The 22,125-nt window shown below is 37.2% G+C and overlaps 1 pseudogene; it reads right to left on the reverse strand.

Annotated features, from left to right (window-relative positions):
* On the reverse strand, positions 1-20,805 carry LOC133392656 (uncharacterized; annotated as a pseudogene).
* Between the last annotated feature and the right edge of the window lie 1,320 nt (positions 20,806-22,125).

The raw sequence follows: 22,125 nt of genomic DNA on the forward strand, positions 1-22,125 counted from the left end.
TTATTCCTGCCAACTGTCTTCGATATCTGTAGTGTAGAGGTTCTGCATGTGCATGTGATAAGTGTAGATGTTCTGCATGTGCAAAACACAAAGGCAGAGATAAACGCTGAGAAGATGCTACGTTTGATTCAGCAAATGTCTTAATTAGTACGTGCCATTTTTCCTGGCGTTGCACCTTGAATGAGAAGTGAACGGTAGACCAGCTTTGAACCATAGATTGCATGATTTTGAATCCTTATCTTTACATGAATCTTCTCTGGATGTGAGAAATACATTGATTCGGTCAATATATATGTATTTTACACATTTTTGATGGGTGTCATTATGTCATGGGTGGGTTACAATAATTTAAAAAAATGATTTAATAATTTTGTATTGTACAAATGGCTCAGCTCATTGATTTATTTGTAGTGAAATTTGATTCAATTTTTTTATTAACTTCATATAAAAAACAAGGTTTATACTTGATGTGAAAAATCGTATTTATGATTGCATGGAGGAGCTTTCATGGCATTCATACATTAGTCTATCTTTGGTGTTGCATATCGATGAGACAATCTTATACCAAAGAGCCCTAGAAATTCAAGGAGTTTCGTAAGAGACTCTCAAGAAACACTTGTGTATGGTTGTATGAATGCTATGTCCGATTCTGTGTTCATGAAATAAGGTTTTAAAGGATGTATTGCTTTTACTTATACGTCTTCGAACGGCTCCTACGTTGATGCATTAGATGCAATAAATATGCAAATAATAGGCAACAATTTCCGATGATAAGAGCGTTTGAAGCGTATTTGGATAATTGAAACTGATTTACGACCTAGGATTACTACTTTTTACGTAATCCGTTTAACAAACTTTCCACAACTCTGGTCATGTTTGCCAGGGCAGTAGAATTAGGTTTGATTGCCTAACAGAGTTTAGGACAAGGGATTCTTGAGTGTGATGTTTAAACCTAGCTTGTCAAGGGGATTTTGATAGGAGCAATATTGTGTAAATAGTTTTATTAACAAATACATAAATCTATTAAAATAAACAAAGGCGCAAAAATCATTTTCATTATTTGAAAAGAAGGGCTCATCCATAGTGCTTGTTAAAAATCCATTTTTTATATTTACTGTGCATACATTTTCTATTTTTTATGTTATATTTATTTGATTTTTATGCATAGGTTGTTGATAATAACAATCCAACCATCACACCGTTATTGATTGGCGTAGATTTGTCAACATATGAATGTTATTCGACACAAGACTGAGACGGAGATTGAATATTAACCGCAATAAGAAAAGTGTGCCTTTTTGCGGTTTTGTACTAGAGCACGTGCTGAGCGCCGCTTAAAAGATTTACGAGCACACCATAATGATCTTTTCTGTGCATTGCTAGGTTGTAAACATAAAATTAACCATGCCGAAAAAGTTATAAAAGCTTAATTTTTTCATGCTTTCTTATTACCATTTGCAGTTTGGCTCTCGATCTTGACCAAGTGATTAGGAGTAACCTTCTGTTCGTGAATGTGCTATGTAGGACTATTACCTTTGCTCTTTTTCCCACAAGAGGTGTTGAAAAAGTAAATTGTTCAGCAGATCGCAGAATAGAGTCTATAAATCAATCGTAAAACTTAACAAAAGGGTGCGATGAAGTATTGTGACCATCTCGCAAACAGCATGATGTGTTTGTATGATGATTCTAGTAACGGAAAAATATTTACGTTACGGTTGAGTTGGGTGAGAAAATGATCGTAAGCAGTTGTCTGTTTAAACACTACTGTTATGATGGTCATTGCTATGGTTGTCATTTGGTCGTTCTTTATTATAGAAGTAGAAACGAGAGACCCACGTATTATACAAGACGCATCAGACCATCACAATCGCATAACATAAATATGCCTTGTGTAACGCAAATCTAAGAATCCGTTGGAACATGGCAATTACTAGGAAAAGTAACGAATCATGAAAAATGTAATATATTTTTTTAGAAAATGTAAAACAATGTAGGACATTGATGCTACAATTGAATGTCACCCAGCCCTTGCGTATGCTAACAAAATGAAGTCATGTACGTAAAACATATAACAAAAGTTTACCTACTTCACAGATTCAGGTGGTTCGTTTGGACGACAATTGATAGCAATGAGGCTCTGTAGACATCGATGTAAAGTACATATGTTTGTTTGATCCATAATTCAAAATATTTGTTTGGCATAAAAATATTGAAAATGAAAACCTACTACCTGTTACTTTGTATGTTTCAGTTGTTTCATACCAATCTGACGTTTGCAATTCTTATAAAATGAATTTGAGTCAAACCTGTGCCTTCAGAAGGCAGGCTATCTTTTGTTCGAATATCCTCTAGAATTCTCTTTTTGCTGACAAACAAATCAATTTGAAAAGGGAGCTCTGTCAGACCGGGATTTGTTTTAATGTGTTTATCTTGTTAGTTTAACGGCTGGATGCAAAGTAACCCCCTAATCGACCCTAGGTTTAATTAGGATACCGAGTCCGTTTGATTAGGAAATTCAAAGAATTGACTAATTGGTTGTTTATCTAGCCATCCTCAACACCTTTTCGCTTTAGGGCAGGACATTCGAACTGCGTCCAGCTTTCCATGACGTCCATCACCAAGGAGAAAGTTGATGCCCGTTCTGGGTTTTCAAATTTCAAAAGCTACTTATCTTAATTTGTCAGATGCTGTCGAAGTTTGGGCAATGATTTTAAAATGTGCTTTTGGCTGTGGGGTCTTATTTAAACCATTTATTTAAATTGAAGATAGGTTGATACGTATAAATCATAAAACCTTCAACATTCATTTTATCAATATTATGTGATATCTTTGGTTTTGTTCATATAAATTTACAAGACAGTTCTATTATACTTTATTTAAAGATATAGTTAATCAAAAGTGAGATCTGTAAAATGTTTTTTGAAGTAGTTGTCTAGTCAGACATATAATTATAACTACTCTTAACACATCTACAATAATATACGAGAAAGTTGAGAAAATGGCTAAACTCGGGTAAAAATAATTCGGCTTACATTTCATTTCAAATACACGGCAGGTGGTGTGGATACCGTGCAATACTCCCTTTTATCGCTGCTTATGCTTAACAGATAATCTTTTCCACTGATTCATTTGTTATTCCACGGTACGACCTATCGGCCAACCTATCCTGACCAGAAAATCGGGCGGTATTTCACGCAAATAAAACCACGATTGCGTGCATAATTCACATCGTAAGGTGCGGCGAGTACTTTCATTCGTGTACCGGCGGAGAAGAAAGATAAATGATTGCGATGAAAATGGCCAGAGCGTCGGTCATGGGTCGTGAGAATCGAACGCATCCACCAATGCGAACCGGTACGGCAAGGATCCACATCACATCGGGAAGGTTAATTTATACTTTGCACCAAAGGCATGCCCTTTCTGACCTTCCGGGGTGGGATTCCAGAAAACTCGCCGGGGTGGGTTTGCATTAAAGGTATTTTTTCTACATGCTTTTCTTTTGTTCTGTAGCCGAATGCAATTTGTAGGACGTAGTTTTTTTGTTAGAATCTTGAATGCAGTCTTTTTGATGAAATTCACATATTGTGTAAGTAATTCAATGATAAAATGTATAATATTGTTTTAGAAATAACTACCTAGATTGCAATTTTTCAATGTATGTGCGCCTGTGGATAAATCATCATTCATTCATTCATTGTGCGCCTGTGGATAAATATTTATGTAAAGGAAGATGTTTGTCTTGTTGTGGTTGAATTCAAAGTCTAGCTAGCAAATGGTACTTTAGGCTTATCATATCATTTAGAAGTCAGCCAGCTCGCTCGTAAAATCGAATAAATTCACAACATATGCCCAAAGGTTGTAAGAAATGTATCAGACCAAAAGAGTTCATTTGATTTAATCATAAATTTGATTGCAGGGAATGTCTTCATTACTGACGTTATCTTTAATTGATGCTCATATTGCCAACCCGCATTCTATGTCGAAGTTCTGCTGGTACACGCATGTGCCTTATGACAAATTGATTCGATGACACCGTGACATGTAAACAATAATAATTCCAGAAAGTTCAGGCTGCAATTTAGCTAATAACATAAAACTACTTAGACTCAGCAGGGAGCAATATGATTGCTCATATGTAGGTATGTTTGTAGAGGTATAATCGATGTATCTCTCTTAAAGACAGTTAAATGTTTTGCAAACAGATGACTATGTAAATATATTTTGTATGAAAATTGTGTGTCATCAATGAACAAAAAAAACTCTGCTTAAAGTATTTATGAAACGTGATATGTTCTCATTGAACAGACTGCACCAAGAGAGCAAAACTGGCCTTACAACTTATCTCGTTTAATGTCAGTATATACCAGTAACAATCTTACATACCTATTAGGTACTCTGTGCCATGTCTAGATAATCATAAAGTGGCTTTAGGTTACATCGGATCACAGCTTTCGATCAATCTATGATCTTCACCATTATTAACGGAACATAGCTTGAAGGAAGGCAGCTGCAGTCGATAGATTATTTCGCGATCGCACTGCGATTTCGACACCTCAAGACATGATATGCAAATTGGTGTCTTTTGGCGATCGTTACCTGCTTATCCTGTTATTGATTCCCGCTGCACCAAAACTCCCCGAGGAATTCGCGATTCGTTGACGCTTCTCAACGAGATGGGCTTGAAAGTACGCTCTGTTATTACTCGGCCGTTATTGCAGGCTTCAGAGCTGCTTGATCGACCACCCAACGCATTATTATTGCTCACCATACCGGTTGACTGGGAGGTAGCAATGGAAGGAAAATTGATTTCGAAAGATTTCAAACATGCGCTTCTAGGTAATAACGTAGGCGCTACAGCGGCGTGAAGTTGTTAACCTATGAAATGTTACTCATACAGAAAAGATGAAGTGTGGATTAATGCAGGAACTGTCATTCTATGTATAACGATAAACACAACTTGTGATTTTTACAAATTTTTGGAAACTGATCAGTCCAAAAAAACGTCCCAAATAAAAATAATTACAATAATTCCTGTATGGTTTTACAATTTTTGGAGATTTTAGAGAATGCTGAAAATGAATGAATACATGAAAAATACAACACAATGCTACCCGCGTAAGATCTGATGCTTTATATATCGCTGAATGAAAAGTAACTCATTTTGCAAAAAGACACTGCAGTCAACCTGACAGATAGCCTTTGGTTGTGATGCTTTCCATTCAACTCTGCATGTCTGTTTCTGTAGCAACTGGACGATGGCTCCGCATGATCGGTAACACTTTCGTTCGAAATAAAATACTTTAACAGCAGGAGCCTGATTTATGTCACCTTGTATACCATTACTAGAACATGTTAAATGGAGTCATGTGTGAGAAATGGAAGCAATAACCATTGGTTATTTTGCGCACATTAAAGGCGCTGTTGGAAGTCGACGGCGGACCAGACCAACACCGATCAGTACGATTTTGGTACGTTCCCCGAAGTGCACAAGGTAGACAGTACCCCAGCGTCGTTCTTATTCAATGTTTACTCGCCTGGTGCTGATTTATGATTGTTCTATCATGTTGACCACTAGCGTGCTGCACAAACAACTTAGCGAGCGTTTTTTCGCGTTTTGTCTTAACTAGTGTTCATAGTCTTTCTCTGCAGGCTACAAGTTAAATCAATTTGTTATTGCTTTTACAATTCAGCTTAGCATGTGTATGGCCAACGAACGAGAACTGGATTTAAAAAGGCGTTGAAATTGTTGTTTGTAAACCAGATCAAATAATTCAACAGGAGCGTGGCAATGGGCTGGACAGTGACACCAGAAATATAAAGTTTTATTTGAAAGAATACATAAATTATCACAATACCACAACATTTAGAGTTAATTTGTAGCGTTTTGAAACAAAAGAAAGGAAAACTACGATCCACAGTGATCCAAAAGAACAACTCAAACGTAGCCGTCAAACGTTCAAGAGACGTGACATCTAAGCGGCACGTGCACAGCGTAAGTCAGGCGTGGCAAACGTGCGTATAATTACGTTACCAGACGACCAGATTTATCATGTGGAGATGCTCACTCTTCAAGGGTGATCTAGGTGGAAAAGGCAATAAGTAGAAGATAATCTTATGCAGGGAAGGGGTAACTACAAAGATTTAAGATTACTAGAATGATTGTAAAATTTTACCAAAGTTCCTTGAGAGCTCTAAGGCCGCAAAGTTTCAGCTTTGGATTACTTTTTGCGTATTATTATATTTGTGAGCTGTTTGATGTGCAAAATGTGATGACAACTAACATGATAATCAAAACTTGTGTTGGTCTTCTGTGTTTTTAATAATATCGAAATAAGTAAGTCTAATAGTTAGTCTTTGATCGTCCTAGGACTTATTCTAAAAACACAAACACGAGTCGGTCATAAAACATGAATAAAACTTAAACACTCAACGAGCGTTCACCTAGTTCTATTTCCTGGTGCCTAACGGCATATACAAATACGACTGTTGTCTAATCCTTTAATTTATGTTCCGTCAGTTTGGGTCGTTCAAAGTTGAAGACCCAAGCATAACATTGCCCGATCCGCTTGCTATACGCTGAGGTCGGAAAACAATTTACAGATTACGGCGCCATTATATTGATAATTTGATGTGCTGCAGCAGCATTTTATTTCAACTCTTTACAACCTTTTTCTCTGCGCAGGACGCTTCGAAAAGGCGACAGTGTGAGTTTTAAACCGGAATATAAGAAAACAGTTCACATTTCAAGGCTATTAAGCAGAGCTATGCGACGCGATGAGCGGGAATAGGCACAGATCGGGCGGTGTAATCTTAACACCAAACTTGATACGAATGCAGCACATATTGATGTGCATCGGTACAGCACTCAGAACGAATCTTTAATGCAATGAATACGGTCGATGAAGCCTTGCATGTGTTTTTGAAAATGACGCTTTATGGAAAGGTTTCATGGCCATTAAAACCTTTTTAATGATTGTGAAGATAGTGCTAGCTTCATCTGTTTATGAAAGTATCTGTGTGGGGGTTGCATTTTTGTTATGTTTTATCATTAAATGTTTTGTTTAATGGTCTGATATACAAAAAAAAAAACAAAAAAAAAACTGATAAGTGTTTCATTACTTTTCTGGTCCAGATTGATGAGTTGAACATTTGTACAAACTTTGTTAGCCGTCTATCAGTCCAGGTTTCTTAAGAATGTTCCGGACGGAAATCGAATATTGTATGATCTAGGCGAAGTTTACAATTTTCCTTGTCTATAAAAGTTATGTGAAATAATTACCCATCTGATTTTATTATAGAGAAACGATCGAATTCATGCATATTTTTTTACTCAACAATTTTGACGATTGTCACTGATTTGCATTAACCAAGCAATTAAGCTCAACTCGACCACCCGCACGGCTGCACATGATCTTTGATGAGACGGTAATCTGCTTCTTCATGGTTGTCAAGGAAAGATTCAACCAGCTCACGCAAACCGGTTACTGGCAATGATGGTGAGAGTGACCTGTATATTAAGGGAATATAGTAACGGATGTAAATGAGCGGTGAACTTTTTAGATAGTGAATACTACAGGTTAACCAAATCAAATAAAATGTGATAGTTATTTAGTATTTGAAACAATTAGTCTAATGACCGCTAAAAAGGCTGTATGCTGTGTATTGTTGTTGTAAAAGTGTGTGTAATGAAACATACAACGAAAAACGATGAATGCTCACTGTTACCTTAAGTAACTTTTTTCTGATCACTTGAATGGTGACGAAAGGGCGTTTAGTAGGAAAATTACACAATTGAAAAAGAAATCAAAGAAAGATTAAGACAGGTTTGATTCGACGGGTTCCTAGGTAATTTCTTTTCAGCAAGCCATGTTGTACGAGTATTGGTCACGATGTGTAGCTTAAATCAAGCTTTCGCGAAGTTGGTTGTCACTGCTGTCACTATTTTACACTCTTTGGTAAGAAGAAGAAACAAGCTAGTAGCTCCATTCGACGGTTCACGCGAGCTAGACAGCTTCGCAACCCGCCGACAAAATAATCCATTTCTGCACCTTGTTGAAATGCTAATCAAGATATATCGAGATAATAGGATTATGGCTGTCATCAATAGGTCGCGAGAGCTGTCATTCGACTGTGCGGTGATTCAAACATCAAGACCTTGTTCAAATACAGTCAAGTTATTCCAGTTTTAGTTGAATAGAAACACGTTTTTTTGTGAAGAGTGTTGTGTCCTATTAGAGCATTTTGATCTTTTTTGCAAAGGTTTGCTTAACTGAAGCATTCCTATAATGTTTTCGATGGTTGTAAGGTATTGTTGGGAATGTTTCTTAACAATGTACTTGTACATTTGTTAGTCGAATTTTCTTTGGGTGATGAATATATCTTAAGCATGGTTCGAAGCAAGTAACGTACCATTACCTACTTTCATTGTACCTTTTTTTCACGAGTTTGCTTGGATATACACCTGTAATGCATTGGTTGTGTTTTAATGCATGTTATCAATTTTGTTTTCCAATTGCTTCTCTCTTTTTTTTTAATCAAGCAACAAGCCAGACAGCGAAATTAAAACATTCGTTTCAACTTCAAGTGCGCCTTTCTTATATGGAAAGATTCCATTAAAACATGTTTCGCGCTCCTGAATGAATATGTAAGTGACTTTCGATTCCGATTCCGCTGCTTGATTCGCTAATTTATGCACTATTTCGTCTGAAACATGTGAACACTCTTTGCGAGAGAATACCAAGGAACGAGATAAAGATTGAGCTTAAGCTGGATGAAAACAAATTGAAAAGGAGTGTCGCTGCACAGATGGGGTTTAGTCCATGCGGTTACTACAATTCGCAATAAAACGTAAGCTCAGCAGGAAACACATGCCAAAGCTAAAAGGAAAGAGCCATAAGAAAGTATCATAAAATTCGTATCATCAAGCTAAGCTGGACACACTGATTCGACGAAGCGCATTCAAAACATGTTTCATTCAATGTGATAATAGGAATGGTTGTAAACTTCTTGGATTTTTAGTTGACTTCAATTTGATGGAATGCGTTTGACTGATTTTGCAATCAGAGTTGAAAATAATAATTTCAATTTATTGATGTATCTTAGGGCTTAGGCAAAACATTTTAAATATTTCTCTTTTTCATGCACTACCAACTGACCATCGTAGCTAAAGTTCGATGAACAAAGTAATGGCACGTTCCAAAGATTAGATTTAATTGTGTTTTGCACATTTTTCTGATCCTGGAAATGGGGTCAATATCTTGTTTGTTTGACTTTTTATCATCTGGAAGTGCTTAGTGCTGTATGCGGAGTACTCTACTGTGCTATGTGGTACTGTTAGTTTCATTACTCAGCAAAACATATCGGTCAAACCAGTGGATAACAGCAATGCTCAAATAATGGCAATGTCATCGGTTCAAATATGCTGTATTTTTTTTAAATTTATAGCATAATGTTTAAAATGAGTTACATAATTTTAATATTATGTGTCAATCCATAACATTTGTATTGTGACGATCTATTGGCATCGGCTTAACAAATTATTATGTTATTGGTATTTTCTACGACTAGTCACTCGTCCCCGGTCACAGATAAAAAATTTGTTCTTCTGTTATTTTTTCACTTCAAAAGTTAAGTTATTATAAAGTTGTTAATTATTATGATAGTCAACATTTGGGTGGATCCTTAAGGATAACTTATTCTATACACTCATAAGATAGTTGCTACTAATTATTATAATTTTACAAGCACTATGAAGCATGAATTCATCAACCGTCCTGGATAATGACTTAATAAACCATTCAATTTCATTTAAGTCCCGCGGCAAACATCATCTTCGTCCGACAAAGAACGACGAAGCGAAAGAATGATCGCGAATGAAATGCTTCCAGAACACAACAGCGCTTGTTCTTTTGGCGGTGATTTCAATTATGCCAAAACAGCCGATTAACATACACGCCGGCTCGCAGATACGGGTTCGACAGGAATGTGATGGTCCAACAAAAAGACCGAAGACACGTAAAGCAAAACAGAACGTTTCCAACAAACACACACACACATAAAATACAAGCGGTGCCAGAGAATATGCAAAATTGCGAGCGTAGTTTGCGGTGGGTCCCGTGCGACGACTCCTGCAAGAATAATGAAGAAGCTGTTTCGCCCTTCCAAATCAATCGAATGAAAGCTGCTGCCAAAGCACAGTGCCATGCCCGTTCGCTCTCTTTAACGCCGCACACTGTAAAAGGAAGTTATTAAAAGCTGGCGGATAATTTATTCATTTATTTAAATTAACTTAATTGAGCATAATGATAACCGTTATGCCAGTGTAAACTCTAGGTCTGTGATGGACTGCCATTTGGACAACAATTGACAGTTTCGGTAGGCAGAAGGGAAAACTGTGTCGGAATGGAGCAAACCAGTTTGAAGTGAGCAGCAACAACGTTTAGACAATCAATGTCAGAGAATTCGGACAGCCCCCGCCGAGCAGGTTTCTTGAACCAAAGGGCCCAACGAAAAGAAGCAAAAGTTTGCCCCACACACATCCAAAACTCATCAAAAACTTCACGAGCGTGACGAAGCGTTCATTTGTGGAGTTGTTGATGTTTTTTTTTGAATAGCCATTCTTGGTTTTGCCTTTCTATGCCCATACTTTAGCATGATTGAGTTGACGAGGCCTGGATCAGGTGTTTTCTTGATGGTTTTTGAAGATCATCACCAGATACTTTAATAAGCCCGAAGGATGACATCGATTGATCAGCGTGAAAATGAGGGCATCGCGTTGATTGGTATTATTTGAAATAAACAACGAGTTGATAGAGTGTACAGAAATACATTGAGCTATATTGGTTGGTCGCTTTCAGGGTTATGTTCGCACATTTGCCGCACACGTCCATTAAGAACCCATTTCGATATGGTTCAAGATTTCTCTTCCCCTTCTCTGCCCCCTCTTTTATACCCGTGTGTAATGAAACGTTATGAACTGGTAGATTGCGTTGAGTGTTTATCGAGGGCACGTGAAGCTGTTTACTCTCAGCCGATCGTTAAAATGATTTGAGCGGTCAGAGAAAGGTGGCGTGAATCTTATGTACGATATTGATACTTCTATTTTACTTTGTGGTTGATGGCATATAAATAGGAAACTTTGGGAAGGTCAAAGCATTGCAAATTCATTAGGAAAATCAATAATTAGTAACAAACAAAAATTATAAGTGGAACTACATTCTATTTCAATTGCTGTTGTTTCTTTGCAACTATTTTTTGTATGAGTATCACGATTCCGTTAGAATGGCCTCTTAATCTCAAATTGATCTTGTTTTGTGAAATTAATTGTTATAGTTTTTTTTGCCACTCAACAAAAACCCAACCACCAAACTGTTTTAGTAAAGTATGTCCTCATAAGAGTGATGCTACTTCCAGCAGAAACAGTTTAGCGTAGAAAAGCAAGTATTTAGAGTATGGATTAGTGTGGTAAATATGGATAAGTTACTAAATTTTAAGCTTTTTTTGTATTTTTTATTGCAAAAAATCCTTCATTATATGCAAACAAGTTTCCCATCAGATTTGACTTTACCTGCAATACTTCTGAAAACGTACAAACATAACAAAAGGAGAAACATAGCACACACACACACCACCGGCGCAACGTAAGTGACCGCAAAATTGCTTCACATCTTTCCGTAATGCTACATGTCTCGCACGGATACAAGATAATCAGTCTTAAAAGGAACGAGTCCTAACGAGCCAAGTAAGTTGTACAGTTCTACGTGCACCGGTTTACCTTTGATAAAGTGCATTGCAACATCAGCAGCATTTCTGTAACTTTTGCCATCAGTGGGAGAACTTTTGCGGAAGAAAGATGCACACAGATGATATCTTCTGCATCACTACTCCGTTCCGTTTTCGATTCAACGCCCGCCCTTTCCATCCCGGTTACGTTTTATTGAAGCCGGTAGGATGGAGTTTTTGCGGTAGCATGACTCGATAAACATCAACGACTGCATCTTTAGTTCGCTCGGTAGAGAGCGAAGAAGCGATGCCACCCGGCATTGCCAGTGGAGCAGAAAGACAAAGTTAATCGAGTGCACTAAGTGAATGCAATCACTAGTGCACGTGACACCGGAAAGATCGGAAGATAGGGAAGTGATACGTCACGTGTAGTTTGCCTTTGCATAACCTCACTTTTGTGGTTTAGGAAATAAGCCCGGGCTAAAGGCATCGCAGTGAGAGATGTAATTTTATTTAGACTGCTGCATAACGGGATCAAACTAATTGTATTTCATACATCCGTATGTATTTCGTTAACTATAAAGGCAACATTTAAAGTAGTGATGAATGTTAATAAAAAAAGCATCCAACACTGTTCAGGTTCTTTGATTATTGTTAGTGATCAATATGAATACAGTGCCCAAAGACATATTAGAAAAAAACGAACGAAATATTCGAAACAAAACCAATATCTGCATAACTACATCTTTTTTGTACATCAATCGTAGCCTGTCAAAGCTAGTTCAAAACGTTGATAAATATTGGTTACTGATTGGTACCTTTGGATGAAAGTCATGCCTTATTGTCATTCGGGGACAAACATGAGAACTATTGGAGAATAATACATAGTTATATCGCCTTTACATGATCTGTCGAGGGTTCAAGCCTCGTACGGACTGTTTTCCTGTACGAAGGATTTACTTTCCGGTTGCGTGGTGTCAAATAAGACTCAAAAGGCAGTATAGACCGCCATGACCGCGGTTCGAGACTGTTACGCTAAAAAAGTTATGCCAAATATTCTCTTCAAATAGTTAGAATGGTGGAATTCGTAAACATTGTGGGATTCGGTTTGTTGCAGCTATCCAAATCATTATAGGAGTACACGTACAATTTTAAAAGCTAATTACAGGAGCCTTCGAAGTTCAAAGTTGGTCCTTTATTAGCTTACAGTTACCCTGAATCCGTTACCCTGAACAGTTACCGTATAACGGTTACCTATAACATTCGATGCCAATAACCACATTTGCTTGCCAAAATGTTCATGAATTCAAAGGGTGGGTTTATGAAAGCGTTGTTTGGAATAGGATTATACGATGACACCCACGACCAATGTTTTAGTCACCCTCATCATGGTGAGTACATTTTCCCATGTCTGAAGTACAATCATCGAAGCGTAAACCATAGCAAAACATTTGATATAGCGAAGAGATCACCATTGGGGATCGGGAAAAACACCCTTTTTGCAAAACAGAATGGTGATGTATCATCTATGGACCGAGTCCCTAGCGAATTTCTGATTTTCTGATGAACAAATCACTTAATACACTAATTACCCTGAATGCTAATGAAAATACACAAAGCTTAGTCCACACTCCAAAGTTGTTAGTTATTGTTGTTAGTTATTGTTTTTTATAAGATACTGTAAACATAATAAATCTATTCCGTGTAAGCATTTAAATAATCATCCCGACAACCATTGCTGATGGATCGATTAATAGAGCAATAAGACAATTTTGTTCTTATGAAGGGTAGATTTCGGACGGATTTAATATGCAAAAGGAGGAGTTTTATGCGTCGTATCGAGTATGTAAAGCCTTTTCATAAAAAAAATATTGTGTGAGAATCGTGTGAAACAACAGTAAATTCTCAACACATCATGGTGACAACACGGCAAGCACAGCTGAAATGAGATTTTGTGGTTTACATGTTATCATCATGAAAAGTCGTAAACGCTTTCCTAGCGCGTTTATTGTTCATGGAGGCTGGAAAGATAAAGGGATTATTGCCAACGCAGGCCATAAATGACAACCTTTTCCCTTGCAAGCGCTTCACACGATACGCCACGATGATCCCTGACAACGCTTTACTGTTAATGCATAAACCCATAAAATCGGGTAATTGATAAAATAATACGATGGTATCCTTAATGAGCTAGTACTAACGATTTGGGACAAGGAAATCCCGATGAAGGAAACATGATATTGTGCAACCATTAAAAAATCAATACTCTTTCCATTGGCCTTACTGTTTCAATCTCACAGTTTGTTGAAGCAAGCGAAAAACTTTGAAAGAATGGGTGGAGGTGTTTTTTGTTTGGTTGTTGCTCTTGCTGTTGTGAAATAAGTTTGGCGTTCTTATCTGTTTTCTGTCTTGTCCATGCCAGTGATGAGAGGTGAACTTTTATCATTTGGTTTGGTTTAGCTTTCAGCATTGTTGGTCAATTCATTTTTCTTTTATTTACGTTTCAATGACTTTTTATGCTTTATTTTGTGCTCTATGTTCCAGAAATGTTTTGTTTTGTTGGCCGCTTGTCCGTGTTTTTTTTTCGTTTAAATTTTCTACAGAGGCAAGGCACTCATTTGTTCAGCAGCATTGACCTGTAACGAGTAGTTGGATGAATCTTTTGCCATTGCTTTTAATGATTTTTCAATCATTTCGCTTGCTTATCGAGATTTGACCAAATTCATCCATATTCTTCATGTATTCTTTGTGCTTCTTTGAAAATATTGTTATCGTAAAATTTGTTGCAGTGAAAAGTTTAATTGTGAGAATCATCAATGTCTACTTCTTCTTCTTCTTTGGCTCAACAACTGTTGTCGGTCAAGGCCTGCCTTTACCTCTTGTGGGTTTGGCTTTGAGTGACTAATTGATTTCCCCCCATAGCAGGATAGTCAATCCTACGTATGGCGGCACGGTCTATTTGGGGCTTGAACCCATGACGGGCATGTTGTTAAGTCGTACGAGTTGACGACTTTACTACGAGACCGGCCCATCAATGTAAATCAATGTCTACTAAGAATAAACAAATCATTGAACAATATTGCAGTGGTTGTGCATGTCGGTTCTAAAAATCTCTTCAGCGAGCTAATTTTTATTGATTTTTATTTGATACCAAAATGATATACCTAACCTATCACAGAATGATATTGTTTCTGACATTTACAAAATATCACTCAAAATGTCAAGTGTTCTCAACCGTAAATTTAAATTTTGTCTGTCTAGTCTGCAAACGGGTTTTGTGAAAAGAAAGTCTACTAAACAGAGTACTTTAAACCATGGTTTTGAAATGTGAATACTGATAGGATTGCAATTTAAGTTAATTGTATTGCAGAGCAATATTCAATAGCAAAGCTTCATTCTCTATTTTCCACATAAAATGTGGTAGATTGTCGAATTTCCAGGTAAGGATAAAAATTTACAATTTTCTCTTTTCCATAAATATTCAATACTGTGCACGGTGGTGGCATACTGTTTTGATTCCCACGAATTTCGGCAAATCCGTTTCAGATGTCAGTCCGCAATTTTACAGTTTGAATGTGCAAATCCGTTAATGGAAGTTTATTTTGCGATACTTGCTGTTGCTATGGTTGTCCTAAAATAACACCAGCTTCAACAATGTCCTGAAAACCGATTAGCAATGCAACAACCGATAGGAAATTGGCATGTTACACACACTCACAGACACTACCAATTGAAGGTAGGTAATTTGGATGGCAAAATGGATTACAGGCTTTTAATGCGGGCCTGTTGACGTTTACTACATTTCTTTGAGTGAATTTTTGACAATAATCATTGTGGCAAATAATAGAAATAGATGTAGTGCTAAAAATTCTATGGGATAGTATATTATTTGAATACTAGTTTTTTGCTTCTCTTTTTTCTCCGCAACTTTTTGTGAGCATTTTCTTTCAGAGTCCTTCTTTTCCACAGCATTTTCTGTGTTTTTGTCGTACAGTTCCAAATAAGCTCACCAATAAAGCACAGGGAAGCAGAGGCCAATCCAAGCTCTAGCACTAGCCACACTATTTGCAGATCCGATACCTGCAACTGTAGGCTTGTATATTCTTGAGACAGTTTGGAGCTGGTATATCCTTGTTTATCATCCTTCGCCTGTCCGTCCCGTAGCATCTTCGTGGTAAGCCCTGCCTCAAGGAAACTGCTTACGTAAAAGCGTACAAGCTCATTTAGCGGCTGATAGTCACGGTCAACAAGTGCTATCAACATCGGAAACGGGTGTGTACGATGTCGCGAAATGCGATACTGCCAAAATAGGTCCGTGTGATTGCGCATTATATATTTCATCTGGCAGGAAGCGCATAGACACGATACACCGGTCTTGAATTTGGCTCGATCGACAAACATGTCCCGAAAAGTGTTAATTCCTTCCAGTTCGTTGAGCATGTAGATTGCACAGGAGCTATTTATTAGCTGCTCTGTGTCTAGTTCAGCATAAAAGATTGGGTTGGATATGAGAGAATAGATTATTGATTGATAGGAAGAAACCAACACGAGACAACCAAGCATACATGCCGTTAAAATGCGACGTTCAAAGTGCGTTCTTGCGATTCGATTCGGAGACGTGAACACACTTTGAAGCAACATAATAGCAGAACCAAGTAATGATGATTTCCCATATAATTTCAACAGAATCACTATCACCATCCCAGTCGTCAGGATGCCTAGCCATGTAGCAGTATCGAATGGTGCCACTAGAATGTACCAGATTGGCACGAGACCTGCACGTGGTACGATGAAACATGTTGCGTACTCCAGTGGACCGATGGTAAGCATCGTAAAATGCCACTTGTATGTTGTAGATAAGTTGAGCAGCGTGGCCGGCTCCAAGCCTATTGGTTTTTTCAGCGTTCCATTTCGATCGATCGACAAAGATCTTACCATTGTTTCTATAACAGCTTGGTCAGATACACTCGGGATAAATACAAAATGAAGCTCATATTTTTGCAGGTCATTCAAAGCCTGCACTGTGGGATAAATTGTATGAGAAGAGTTGTTGAGCTCTTTAATCTTTCTAGATATTGGTTCAAAATAATAACCAGCCACCGCAGACTCATTGAATGAGACTAGCACTGTGTTCGAGAGCCATGTTGCTAGTTTTGTAGTCAAAAAGAGCTTGGCTGATACCAAACTGTGAGCTGATCGTTGCTTCACATCCACGATGAACAACAGTTTGGCTTTGCTCGAGAAGACGTTTTGAAGCTGACGCTGGAAAGTAGATGCGAGAATTTGGTAAATCAATTTTATACAACCGTTGTTTGCTACACATACCAACTCCTTAAAGAGAGATGTGAAAACAATCCCACAAGATGCTTCCAGCAAAACGGTATCCCAATTTCCATCGACTGTGAGCACCGGGACCATAGCTGTGTTGAGACGAATCACTGTTGATGCTATGGGAAGTGGCTCCACAAACACTGCCACTATCTCTCGGCACTGGTTAAGGTGTGACGCTTTTATTTGAACAACAAAATCAAGCAGCTGTTGATTGCTTTCTCCCGCTCTGAGGTGCATGAAAAATCTAACCATAAACCCGAAGTGCAAGCGCTTCAGCTGCATTTTGGATGGGAACTGAATGTGTGCTGAATGTTGATTTCACTCCAGCTCGGTGTAGTCTGCATGTGCATTATTTATTAACGTTTTAAGTTGATTGAGCTGAGTGAATAGTACGGATTTGTTTTGATTGCAATGAATTGAAGATTTTGGTCAATAAAGAAGATAAAAAACACAACAAAGTTTGGCTTATAATTTTTTTTTTGCTTTGTGATGCAGCATTGCTATGAAACTTTGTTTGGTTGTTGAATTGATTTATCTTCATGGAGTCTTTAACAGCGTGAAAATGTATCACAGTGCACGTTGTTCTATTGTAAATAGTATGTCTATCTTTACTTTATATTCTTTTTTTTCCTTTTTTTTCTTAGAGCAAGTTGCCCAGTTCAACGTTTGTTTATTATTTGAGGAGCTATTTTTACTGATAAAAACGACAATATTGCTAAGATATTTGCGGCTTTATAGTTTATGGATTAGCTATTGACGTTGTACTTCGCACTTATTTTCGTTTTTTTTTTTACATATTCCAGGACTATTGTTATGTCTGTGGTGAATGGTGTCAGGCATGGCCTGAACGAATTGGTTTGTTGGGTTTGTGGAGTAATGGCACTTTGCAAGTGATGCCGGTTATGGACCTCATCGCAATGTATTGGTGTCGATGTCAGTTGCTCTGGTTTTCGTATTATTCAGAAAAATATTGATTATCATAGCCATTTGCATATTGCTACACGTCACACAATAGCTCGGGAAGTCAAATCATAAAAACACATCGTCAACAATAATAAAACGGAGATATGTGGAATACGTATTGTACGAACAGAACAGATATGTATGAGTGAGTAAGCTTTACCATGACGGTTGTTAAACTAAGTAGAAGAGCACATGCAACTATATTTTGTATGACAAAAGTCATTTTATTTCAAGGCTTCTACAAAGTTATTGTTTAACGCTAACTGGTAAGGAATTGTTTTCATTTTTTTTATTCATTAATGCAGTTTTCAGTTTTTTCAGATTCTCGAGATTTTCTGGTCGTATGAAAGTCAGAAAAACATCTCAAACAAATTTATGTGTTACTGAATATGATTTATAAATATACTTTCGTTGGGAATATATATATATAAGACGTGTTTGTCATGAATGAAAGTACCTCAACCAACCCTAGATCATTTTGCATACTTTCAGGCGGTTAGCACAATTAGGCGAGGACCATTTTTTCATCTTCTTCTTCTTCTTCTTTGGTACAACAACCGCTATCGGTCAAGGCCTGCCTGTACCCACTTAGTGAAGTGAGTTTGGCTTTCAGTGACTTATTGTTACCATAGCAGGATAGTCAGTCCTACGTATGGGGGCACGGTCTCTTCGGGACTTGAACCCATGACGGGCATGTTTTTACGTCGTACGAGTTGACGACTGTACCACCAGACCGGCCCATTCTTTATACTTTCATTAAAAACAATAATTATGAATCTAGCAATTAGTGCGAATGTAGGCTTTACACAAAAATAAATGATTCTATAACCTATTTCTAAAAGTTGTTGTGACATAAATCGTAACTGGGAGATGTAAATCGTACCCCATAAATTGTAAAGAATAGATTCAGCAATGATAATGAATGTTCATAAATTATTAGCTAGCATCAATATTTCGTAAGCAAATCTTTTCGTCTCTGGAGCGGCATCCTTCCACGCTCCTGAAATGCTTCACCATTTCTTCAAAACTAGAAAGGGTCACCAGAACTATCACGTGTTCTTTATTGGATGTGGTTTGTAATGTAATAAATTTTGTCAGAATGAAATGGACAAATCACAACTCGCTGCAGCTATGTGGAAACAGGTCCAAAAGAATGTGATTTACATCGCCTTAACATGATACTGCTGCTCCTGTTGCATGCTGAATATGCTAGAACGCAACTATATTCGGAGCCGATCAGCGTAGGATGTTTTGATAGGAGCGGATGTGTAGAGGTCTAAATATTGAACATTTTACGAGAAAACCTGTCTCAAATGAGACGCATTCTCCATGGACTAGAAACTGTCCCCATGGTTAATGTGCACCGCAAGCCAAACGGACTGAAATAGTTTGTGCACAGTTCCATGTGAGAAACTAGCACTCATAAACTCGTTTGTAAACATAATTCCTTCAACATTCGTTCTTCGGTCTAGGGCTGCGTTAGTTCATCCAGTCGGTCGACCTTAAATGCTTTTATTTTTAGCCATCCCAATGGTTGCGATGGTTGGTTGAGATGGATTCAAAACATTTGCTCCTGGCTTTTCAGAGCACCAAGATCGCAGCATAGGGGCGCTGCGTACAAGCATAAAAACATAGCTGACCTTTGGCAACCTCTCCGACTTGGGTTGGTGTCTTTCACAGCGGTTGCTAAATAGCATACTCTCACTCCATAATCTCTGTTTGCAGCGCATTGCTAGGTAAACGTATGTTTTATCTTCTGTATCGCGACTGACAGGGTTGCATCAATTCTGAACTTGTCGGTACAGTGGGGATTCGATTAGCTTGTATATTATATAATTGATGTGAACTGTCTCAACGTTTTGTTCTTTAAAGTTAATCGTATTAGCTACAGATTCCTAGTGATGAGAATTAAAATTGTCTAGCATGCATGAGTATTAGACCTTGTGCCCTATTCAGTAAAAAAAAATACAAGCATTTTTGTTCAATGTTAAAAATGGTCTGTATAAATTTGAAATGTTATTATGTTTAGTAGTTGTAAATACAAATGAAACATTTTATTTTTCATTGGTAAGTATTTCTGTTAAATTATTCGAAAATAATTGAACTGTCTGCAATCAACAAAATGCTTTTGGTTTAATCGAAGTTAAATTTTGCAGTGCATGCATAATTAAAAGGAAACACGCTGTACACCACACTGCCTTGTAATTATCTGTCTCTACATTTTAGTTCCGAACAGTCAATATAAATAGCGGTTGTCATGTACCGGATTTTACCGTCAAGCATCAAAAGCGTCAGTCAGTTGGCGTTAATTTTTAATCACATGTTTGAAGAACTGTACACTCACATCCAAAATTTGCTTTGTGCTAGTGAAAGAGAGTTGGCTTGGAAATTGAATACTTCTAACGATGAATTACGTGTGCATGGTTTAATTAATGACACGCCTCTTTTAAAACAGTCAATAGTTGCTTCATGTTCATCAATTTCACGTACTGCCGAAAATTGGCACGACAAAAAAAAACGTGCTAAACCATAAAGAGTAAAGAGATATGCGATCGTGCTGGCCTTATAAAAGCTTGTTGAATTTACATATAGTTCCATACAAGAATCGAAAAACAGACGACTAAGTTATAATTATTATTTCAACGTTAAGATAAAATAGAACTAGAACGATACAACTATGGATAAAAGTACGTAAATAGTTCGCTTAGTGAAATCCAAGAAAACAACATTCTTGTACGACGAAGTGTCTCAAAGAATCATTACTCGGTTGAATTGCAACTGAACTATCATTCCTGCTACAGGGATTACTTTCTGATTGAGTAAAGGGCTACATCTTTTCACCCACATTTTGCCTCAATTTTGACTCAATGTATTAAGGCAGGTGCCATTTCGAATAAAATGCTTCCATAAGCTTCTCATCCGATTTTGCAACGCAAAGGATGCGCCCGGTAGATGAATGATAAAGTTTTCGTCACGGTTTGAAATAATTCATCGTTTTCACACATCTACACATGCTGGAAAAGTTTGTAACTACACAAAGTTAAGGAACTGTGTTGAACCATACGATGAGGAGATTAATTAAGCTTAGTTTTATGGAAGTGAATAAACTTATACTTTTCAGCAAAACTTTCAGATTTCATCCAAGAATTGTAACACGAAAAGAGTTACAGAAGATGTTCCTGTAAAGTGTCTCAGGAGCTGAAGAGTTTATATAAACCATGCGGTTCCGATGCCAATTGAATAATGTTATGTCTATGTAACGCTGTTGCGTTTAACCATTAGACTAGCAGTTTACAGTTTCTTCAGTAATTGTAACGTTTTCTTGCAGGCAGTTAGGTGTGCTTCAAATTTTACTAGATCTTTTTTTTATAAGAACGTAATTCATTTTTTATTCGAATCGACCACATTTCGTTTAGAAATGTCCAAGATACGGCATCATCTTTGGTACATTTATCATTCTTGATATGTGCTTATGGCAGGATTTGCACAATTGACCCTTACATCCTAATAGTTGTAAAGTCATGCGGGAAAATTAATCTTGGATTAAAAAAACTAAATTCCAGAGCTTATCAGAATGGCATGTAAACGATTTTTAAGTGCGTATCACGCATGTGAATCACTCTATTGTCAGCCGTGAGTCGGCAAATATAATAAAATTCAATTTCAAAATCACTTCTCTTTAAATTTAACTCTTGTTTTTATAGCATAAACTGCATCTGTTTTGGGTTGATGGTTTTGTTCTTTTTTATGTTATTTTATTAAATATTGTATTTAAAATTAAAACAGGAATGAAATGATTTCCAAAAGATGAAAGTTACAATTGAATTTACAAAAGAAATTTTTACTATTTCTTATTCGGCTCAATCCATGAGGAAGAACCCGTTTTTTGTATTGGAAACATTTTTCCAATTACAAAGAATTCCTGAAGCTCTAGTCTTTTTTTGTGTTCGTTCACAGTCGAAACGGAAAGCACAAGAATAACCTAAAATTTCCTGCTCTTAAACTGAATTCTTGAACACAACAATGTGGTCGGTGGGTAAATGTTAACATTTATGCTCGAGATGAAAAGTAAATAAAAAAACTCTCCTAAATAATACTGATAAAAGCCGC

Source organism: Anopheles gambiae, chromosome 3 (assembly GCF_943734735.2).
Source record: "Anopheles gambiae chromosome 3, idAnoGambNW_F1_1, whole genome shotgun sequence".
In the NCBI taxonomy this organism is placed as follows: Eukaryota; Metazoa; Arthropoda; class Insecta; order Diptera; family Culicidae; genus Anopheles; species Anopheles gambiae.